This window comes from Ranitomeya variabilis, chromosome 7 (genome assembly GCF_051348905.1).
Source record: "Ranitomeya variabilis isolate aRanVar5 chromosome 7, aRanVar5.hap1, whole genome shotgun sequence".
Classification (NCBI taxonomy): Eukaryota; Metazoa; Chordata; class Amphibia; order Anura; family Dendrobatidae; genus Ranitomeya; species Ranitomeya variabilis.
The window spans coordinates 216,582,288-216,591,613 of NC_135238.1; positions in this window are offsets into that span (position 1 = coordinate 216,582,288).

Sequence of the window (9,326 nt, forward strand, 5' to 3'; positions counted from 1 at the left end):
AATCATGGGGCCCCATAGCAGAAGTTTAATTGGCTAGCCCCACCCAGAAAAAAAAAGAAAAATAATATTTGGCAGGGTCACAGAAGAGCATATCTCACAACTTTACAACTTTACAAATTTTCCTCCTACTGAAGCCCTAGATTCCCCTTTCATTGCACCCATAAAGTATGATGCCAACAAAAGTGCCCCCAAGCAAGCATGATTCCCCCACAGTGAATTCCTTCACAGGCACAGTATGATGATCCTACTGTACTCCACATTTAACTCGCCCCCAGCAAAGTATGGTGACCCGGCACAGAGTCCCCCGATTCATGGGCCCCATAGCGGTACCATTGGCGTTACTCCACTGCCGACAGCTATATATCACAGCTTCCACCATGCAGAGTAATGCTCAGCTCATCTGAGCGCTCCTGTGCTCTGTATAAGAATGAGACTCATCTGGCAGCAGGATCGGACTATTGAATTCCAATTGCTCAATTTTTATGTCCCCTAAAATAATCTAACTGGGGTAGAGTTGTGAGGCCCCAATATTAGATGTTTGGCAGATAGTACCTAAATCGTCAGGTTCAGCCAACTTTTACCTAGTGTCCATTGCCAGGTCATTAGTTTCTGGCCCCTAGATGGGAGACTTACGAATTTCCTACCTTCGGGAATTCCCACCGCAGCATTGGTGGATGTTTTTGGAGTTAATCATAATCAATGACTTGATGTCCAGGCTCCATGCGACAAGTCAGGTTTTTCACCAAATTCCCCCAACTATGTCTTCATGGATCTTGCTTATTGCACTATGAGTCTTGCGGCTGAGACTTGTGGTGTGATCACCACGGAACGCGAAGAAATAAAGTATTAAGGTTTCCCATCAATGGAACTAAGGAGCCTTCAGCATTATCCCTCCTCCAGCAAACTTTACAGCAGGCACAATGCAGTCAGGTGGGTACCGTTCTCCAGACATAGACTTGTCTATCAGACGCCACATAGAGAGGCACGATCCGTAGCTGCACAGAACACATTGGCGGCTTTACACCACTCCATCCGACGTTCGGCATTGCGCTTGGTGATGTAAGACTGCATGCAACTGCTCAGCCATAAAGCTCCCGGCGGGGGTTCAGTGTTTGTGCTGATGTTAACAGAGCAATTTCAAACGAGAGACGCTCCCCTTTGCTTATATATAATTCCACAAACACTGCCTCACTATGAAGATCAGATTCCATAGCCAAAGTGCTAGATCCCACTATTATAAGTATAATATGCAAAAAGTAGGCTGACATAGCCTTCAAACATTCCACATTTTTTTGAGTCTTCATTAAAAGATGTATCATATAGTGAAAATGGCGTCTGCCATCTGAGTGACGCGTTTCGGCCGTACAACGGTGTTAATTGTAACATGTAGTCTACATACACACTCTTCAATTCAAAAACAAAAAAGCCCTCGAAAATACGATCAAACACAAACATCACAATGCGTAAAGTGAAAAAGACACCTGGGTTATCTTTCCATTGATTAATAAAAGGTAAAAGGCTGAAGTAGCACCTTAATAGAAAAGGGTTCACTGCAGGTCCCTGCAGGGTTAAACTGCAAGGCCGTCCCCAGGGAGTCGGGGAGGGGAGGGCGGCCCTATAGGTGAACCAGGATGGTTTTAGGGTTATAGGAAGTACTTAGTCAGTGTTCAGTAAGCAGAGTGCTGAGTAGGCTGTATGTTGGAGAGGAGGTGGGAGGGAGAAGATTGGTTGATCGGTTTCCCCCATGCCCTTTGTGGTATCTGTTGCCGGGAGCAAAATGCAATCTGTAACTCTGGGAATGGAGCCTGTGTATTGTTTGAAAGATGAAGATGGAGATGGAGAATGTATAACCTGTTATCCCCTGTTCACCAGTTTTGCTGTGTATAAAATGGACATTGTTTAGAAAGACTGGTCTGGCTGATTGATCGAAAAAGGTAAAAAGGAGCAAGATTGTACTATGTGCATTGAAAATGAAGATGGAAGCAGCAGATCCAAGTACAACGTCGCACACATACACCAACGACACTCAATTTCTTGTAAATTAGGCTGGATGTTATACACTGGGGGCAATGTGGCTGGATGTTATACACCGGGGAGCAATGTGGCTGGATGTTATACACTGGGGGCAATGTGACTGGATGATATACACTGGGGGCAATGTGGCTGGATGCTATACACTTGGGGTAATGGGGCTGGATGTTATACACTGGGGGTAATGTGACTGGATATTATATACTGGGGGGTAATGTGGCTGGATGTTACACACCGGGGAGCAATGTGGCTGGATGTTATACACTGGTGGGCAATGTGGCTGGATGTTATACACTGGGGTAATGGGGCTGGATGTTATACACTGGGGGGCAATGTGGCTGGATGTTATACACTGGGGGTAATGTGGGTGGATGTTATACATCGGGGAGCAATGTGGCTGGATGTTTTACACCGGGGAGCAATGTGGCTGGATGTTATACACTGGGAGTAATGTGGCTGGATGTTATACACTGGGGGGCAATGTTGCTGGATGTTATACACTGGTGGGCAATGTGGGTGGATGTTATACACCGGGAAGCAATGTGGCTGGATATTATACACTGGTGGGCAATGTGGCTGGATGTTATACACCAGGGGGCAATGGGGCTGGATGTTATACACTGGGGCAATGTGGCTGGATATTATACACTGGGAGTAATGTGGCTGGATGTTATACACTGGGGGGCAATGTTGCTGGATGTTATACACTGGGGGTAATGTGGGTGGATGTTATACACCGGGAAGCAATGTGGCTGGATATTATACACTGGTGGGCAATGTGGCTGGATGTTATACATCGGGGGTAATGTGGCTGGATGTTTTACACTGGGGAGCAATGTGGCTTGATATTATACACTGGGAGTAATGTGGCTGGATGTTATACACCGGGGAGTAATGTGGCTGGATATTATACACTGGTGGGCAATGTGGCTGGATGTTATACACCAGGGGGCAATGGGGCTGGATGTTATACACTGGGGCAATGTGGCTGGATATTATACACTGGTGGGCAATGTGACTGGATGTTATACACCGGGGATCAATGTGGCTGGATGTTATACACCAGGGGGCAATGGGGCTGGATGTTATACACTGGGGGCAATGTGGCTGTATATTATACACTGGTGGGCAATGTGGCTGGATGTTATACACCAGGGGGCAATGGGGCTGGATGTTATACACTGGGAGTAATGTGGCTGGATGTTATACACCGGGGAGCAATGTGGCTGGATATTATACACTGGTGGGCAATGTGGCTGGATGTAATACACCGGGGAGCAATGTGGCTGGATGTTATACACTGGGGCAATGTGGCTGGATATTATACACTGGTGGGCAATGTGGCTGGATGTTATACACTGGTGGGCAATGTGGCTGGATATTATACACTGGTGGGCAATGTGGCTGGATGTTATACACCAGGGGGCAATGGGGCTGGATGTTATACACCGGGGAGCAATGTGGCTGGATGTTATACACCTGGGAACAATGTGGCTGGTTGTTATACACAGGGGGCAATGTGGCTGGATGTTATACACTGAGGAGCAATGTCGCTGGATGTTATACACCGGGGAGCAATGTGGCTGGTTGTTATACACTGGGGGCATTGGGGCTGGTTGTTATACACTGGGGGCATTGGGGCTGGTTGTTATATACTGGGGTCAATGGGTTCGGATGGTATCAACTGAGGGGGCAATGGGGTCTGATGTTATACACCGAGGGTGCCGGATATTTTACATCGGGAGAGAGGGGCCGAATGTACTTTGCTGGGCAATGGGGCCAGATGTTATACACCTAAGGCCAAAGGGGCAGATCTTATACGTTGGGGCAATAGAAATGAATGAAAAACCTAAATTCAGTTATAAAGTGGTGTGTGCATATACAGTAGTTCATCTGTGTGTGCAGATTGCAGAGGTAAAGTAGCAGTCGCATCTGTGACTGATGCCCAACGGTCCATCTAGCACATAAAAAGACACTATTTTGGGTGGGGGTTCAGTTATAGATTTTGCATTGTGGCCCAGAAGTTTCAGGCTATACTTGTGACCACCTGATTCTTCTAGGTAATGAATGAAGAACATTCAGGCAACTTCAGGAAGGGTTCATACAAATATATATCCCCCGGTGCCCTCACCTGTACTTCAGTGAGTCCACCAGAAGGGAACGTCTCCTTCTGCTTGTAAAGAACGGAATAATGAAGGTAATTATATGTGTAATATGCTAATAGTACAACAAACTGGCCTCTTTCACAACAGATTTATTTCTGCAAAAATAAATGAATCAAACAGCGCCCTTTTCAACATTTCATAATGAGTCAGACATTTCTTTACAGACCAAATGTCTTTAATAAAACATTTAAGTGGCGCTAATAGAAATGTCCTTTACAATATAAATGTGTCCTTTATGTGACTCTGCTGACCTGTTTCTTATGTTTATTACTTTTTCTTTTTCTGTATGTGGAGTAGTTTCTTATTCTTATCACAAGGCTCGTGATTTAGACTCGTCACTTATAAGAGACTTTTCACTTGTTTCCGCCCCATGAAGAAAATCAACTTACCATCATGTGCATTTTCATCATCATCATCCTGCAGGTACTAACAATGTAACGAAACCTTAAAACACATTTAATATATATCAACAGAAAATTATACAAATGATATAAATTGAAAATACAACATGGCCTCATTCAGACCCAAAAATGCAAAAATAAAATAAAGTTACACATTCCAGAATGCAGAAAATGCAAACCAGAAATACCCACTAAAGACCCCACTGTAAAAAAAAAAAATTAGAAATAATTTTAATAATTACAGTATTAGAAATAAGTGGATACATTAGAATAGAATTGATTTCTATTGGAATTTTTTTTAAAAAAATCTGCATTAGCCAAATTGCAAATTTTTTGTAATTTGCTTCTGCGCGGATTTAGTAATGTGGTTGGTCATCATTTTTCTGAGCCGTAAGGGGCCCTCCGCTCATCAAGTTCTGATAAGGCTCAGGAACTTTCTGCTCATGCGTGTGCAAGTTCAAGGCGTACGTATCATCACCTTACGTATACTTGTGTAGAACCGGTGATTTAGCATTCACGGGAGTGATAAGAAGATGTGATGAGGACTGGACAGATGATGGTAAGGAGTGGAAGGGCTGGAGAGTTGAGAGGTAAGGTGAGTATAAAAATTTTCTTATTTTGTATATCTTATGTTTATCATACTCTGGAGTATGGAGAGATCCCACAGCATAATAATGGACCTTCTATCCACGGAAAATAGCTTCTTTGAGTCTCAAATTTTCTTGGAAAATCTGTACAAACAGGCAAACTTGAATTTTGCCTTTTCCGCTGATCTGTACTATTTGCATATGTTATTGGTTACCTTGAGCTAATAAAAACGCACTAAGTTTCAGCCTGCACTCTTCATACCTTCGTTCATTATCAGTTTGCAGTCTGATCCAATTTTCAGATTTTTCTCTTATGGGAATGTCTCTCCCCGTATTTCCTGTCCAAGTGCTTTTATGCTCATCTTCAGCTTGTTTTCTCTGCGCTCTATATAACATTAGACACTTGTCCTCTCTCCACTGCAGATTAGTGTACAACTATCAGGAGAATCAGGAGCCCTAATGGATTTGAAAGATTTTTGCATGGGCACTAAGCTAGATAAAGGACTTACAGACACTCTGCTGCAGCAAAATGGTAAAAAAAAAATGTGTGAACCCTATTTAGTAAGTTGCTTAAAGGGGTTGTCCACTCCTAGAACATGCACTCCGTTCATACATGCAAGAGCAAGTCCACCCGAAACCCTCTGCTGAAATGGACTGTGGGAGAGGGAGACCTGAATGAATTTGCTTTTTCTCCGGATGGGAAATTCTTAGCCTGTGTGGGCCAAGACGGCTTCCTTCGAGTGTTTAACTTTGAACCCCTTCTTGATCAAAATGTTTGGCGACAGTAAAATAATAAAGCCTATACTCACCTCCTGTGCTGGCGCCGTTCCCATGGTGTCAGCACTCGCTGTTCCCCGAGCTCTCATGCTGTGTTGTGACATGTGATGCTGGTGCCCAATCAGCAGTGGCGTCACTGTCCTAATCGATCATGAAGAGGAAGTCGTGGTTCTCTTGCTTCCTCTTTATGTTTGATTTGTCCGAAGGTGTGGACAGTGAAGACAGCTGATTGGGCGCCGGGGTCATGTGTCACCCCGGGGAGAGTGAGTGCCGACACCATGAGAAAGCCATCGGCACGGGAGGTGAGTATAGGCTTTATTATTTAATCAGGGTTAAGCGAGAGGTATGACAAGAAGTTGCCAAGTAGAGGACAACTTCTTTAAGTTTTCATTTAGGAACTAAATAGCTGTAATCCTTTTAATGATATGGGTTCATCTTGGTTCCCAATTTTAAATCATACTTGAAAAAGTTCAAAATTATTTTCAGGCACATAGGGCATTGTGATTTGCAAAGTGCCCCCTTTTCAACAGACCATGCTCCCTGAATGTGTATCTGGACTTCGGGGCTAAGCCTCATGGCAAATAAAGTCTCGAGGGAGTGTTGCTTTCATGGAAGTTACAGGAGACATATGCCAACACTTCCAGAAGATTGGATGGTCTCTCCTCTATCCATGAACTTTCCAGATTTTCCAGTAGAATAGGTAAATATACTTTAAATTGCAAATGGTAGGTGGAGACGTGTTAAAAATGTTATTGGATTCCAGAAGCTCAAAGTCATGCCTCTGAGGATTCAACTGCATTATGTTGCTTGTAAAATGGCAAGTATTAAGGAGTTGAAGTAACAGTGGCATGCACTAATTTGGAAAACTAAATAATAATTTGAATAAACTTTTCAATTATGTAATACTTTACAGAAACACAATCAGAACTAGGACCCAAGAGAAAAAAGGCCACAATAAACATGAGGCAACAAACATGTATTTGGATCATTGGGGTTATACCATTGAGTTGCCAGTTCAGAGTTTGTCCTTGAAGTTTGCTCTACACATTCAATTTTACACTTAATGAAAAAGTAATAATTCACGTTTTAAGAACTCATTTCATTTTTAAGTAATTGTACCATATTTTAATGCAAAAATGTCGAAACGTCCGACAGTGAGAATCATGAAATAGGTTCTTGAAGGTTAATCATTACAGTCCATATATTACTCAACTCACTTACAGTATGGGGCTAAGAAGTTTAGAAAGTTTAGAAATAGGTGGAAATTTCTTTTTTTACTATGATAATTATTTTAGTGTCCGTGATTAAAGTACAGTATTTGTCGGCAGCACAATGCCTGGTGTAAATGGTATTGTGCTGCCAACAATAAAATTATGTAGCCAAATTTCCACTGTTAGTGGGCACAAAATCTCCCCATGTAATAGGGAAAGGCATGCAATGTTGTAATATAACAAACTCAGTCTTTGTTGATATCACGACTACAGCACATAACCCCTGCAGCCAATCAGTGTGCTGTAGTTGTATCGTCATTGTCAGGGGCAGCACAATAGCAGTGGGGCTATATTTTTTGAGATTATGAAATATAGAGTAAAAAAACTTATACTGATGCTTGATGCATAGAAACACATTACATTTTCCAGCCCCCACAAAAAAGCTGCAGCTATAGAATAAGGAACAATCTATAACGGGCACATAAATGATAAGAAGTAGAGATCCTTAAGGGATGGCAAATAAATAGCATGGCTTCCAATTATATAGAACATGGGCAAAAACTTGATATATCTAGAACCAAGAAAAAAAGAAAAATTATCTCTCTCAACTTTTTCATAAATAATATACTGTATGTCTACTGTTACTTGGGGTCTTCTGTGGTTTTAAAGGGAGGAACTGTTGGGGATATTTGGATAATAGTTTTCGCCTCAGGTTTTGCTGTTAGATTCACATATTACATTTCTGTACAACAATACATTGACATTTGAGGAGATTAAATTAGACAAATTAGTATCAATCTTCTAATTTGTTTTCTATACCTTTACCAAATGCATCTGCAAATATGTGCTTTCAACCCACTGAAAAATGTCAGAGAATCATGTGTTGAGTGAACAGATCGTCTAAAATGCCCCATTAATGACTTGCAAACCAGATGGTTGCAAAAATGTTAGGCTCGGCAAAGCATAAATTAATAGACAACACTACAAAGGGCGCTAATGAGATACCTACAATTAAAGTAATATTGTGAAATTAAGAATCCAGAATTGTGAATGGAATCCAGGATGGCACTGCTGTCACCGGGCTAGTGGAAAGGAAAATAGCTGAAGAACTAGCCACATTTTTGGAAACTTTGTTATGAAATAGGCAGTTCTGCAGTGATTGAGGGTACTGTATTTGTACTTGTCCATTTCCTCATGATTCCAGCAAAAAGAAATAAAACCCATTTAATTGGTTAATTGGTTTGGATTAGCTTTGGAGGCAGGAAAAACTGGCAAGTGTATGAACATGAAAAACCTTGACAAGGTCCAAGCTGTGAAGACCAAATGACTCAGATGACTGAGTCAGGGCATCTGCAAAATGGCAGGTCTTGTGGAATGTTCCCATATATTGCAGGTCTTGGGATGTGTTCTCATATATGACAAGTCTTGTAGGGTCTTTCAACGTACAACAGGTCTTATGGCGTGTACCCATATATGACACGTCTTGTAGGGCCTTCCGACATGCAGCAGGTCTTATGAGGTGAACCCCTATATGACAGGTCTTGTGGCAAGTTCCCATATATGACAAGTCTTGAAGGGTCTTCCAATGTGCAATAGGTCTTATGGCGTGTACCCATATATGACATATCTTGTAGGGTCTTCTGACATGCAGTGGGTCTTATGGGGTAAACCCCTGTATGACAGGTCTTGTGGCAAGTTCCCATACAGTGGGGAAAAAAAGTATTTAGTCAGCCACCAATTGTGCAAGTTCTCCCACTTAAAAAGATGAGAGCGGCTTGTAATTGGTATTGATATTCTCAATACCCTTGACGAAGCCACTGTCGAGTGGCGATACATGTTGGCCATCTACTTTTTTTGTGCCTGACTCAGTTAGGATTAGGCTATTACACCTGACAGTCCTAGGGTATGGTATATGGCGGGTATACAATGTACACATGTTCAGTCTAAAAAACTGACGTGTGCTAATACCGTGACTTTCTTTCTGTGATTGTATGTCTATTGGGATTTAAATATGATGTTGATGGACAACATGGTGTTAAACTCTTTGCACATTATGCGGTTAACAAACTTTGGTGCATAATTAATTTTCCTTGCTTTGTGTATTCCAACACTATAATTAGAAGGTTAAGGACAGAGTTGTCCTTCCTTATATGG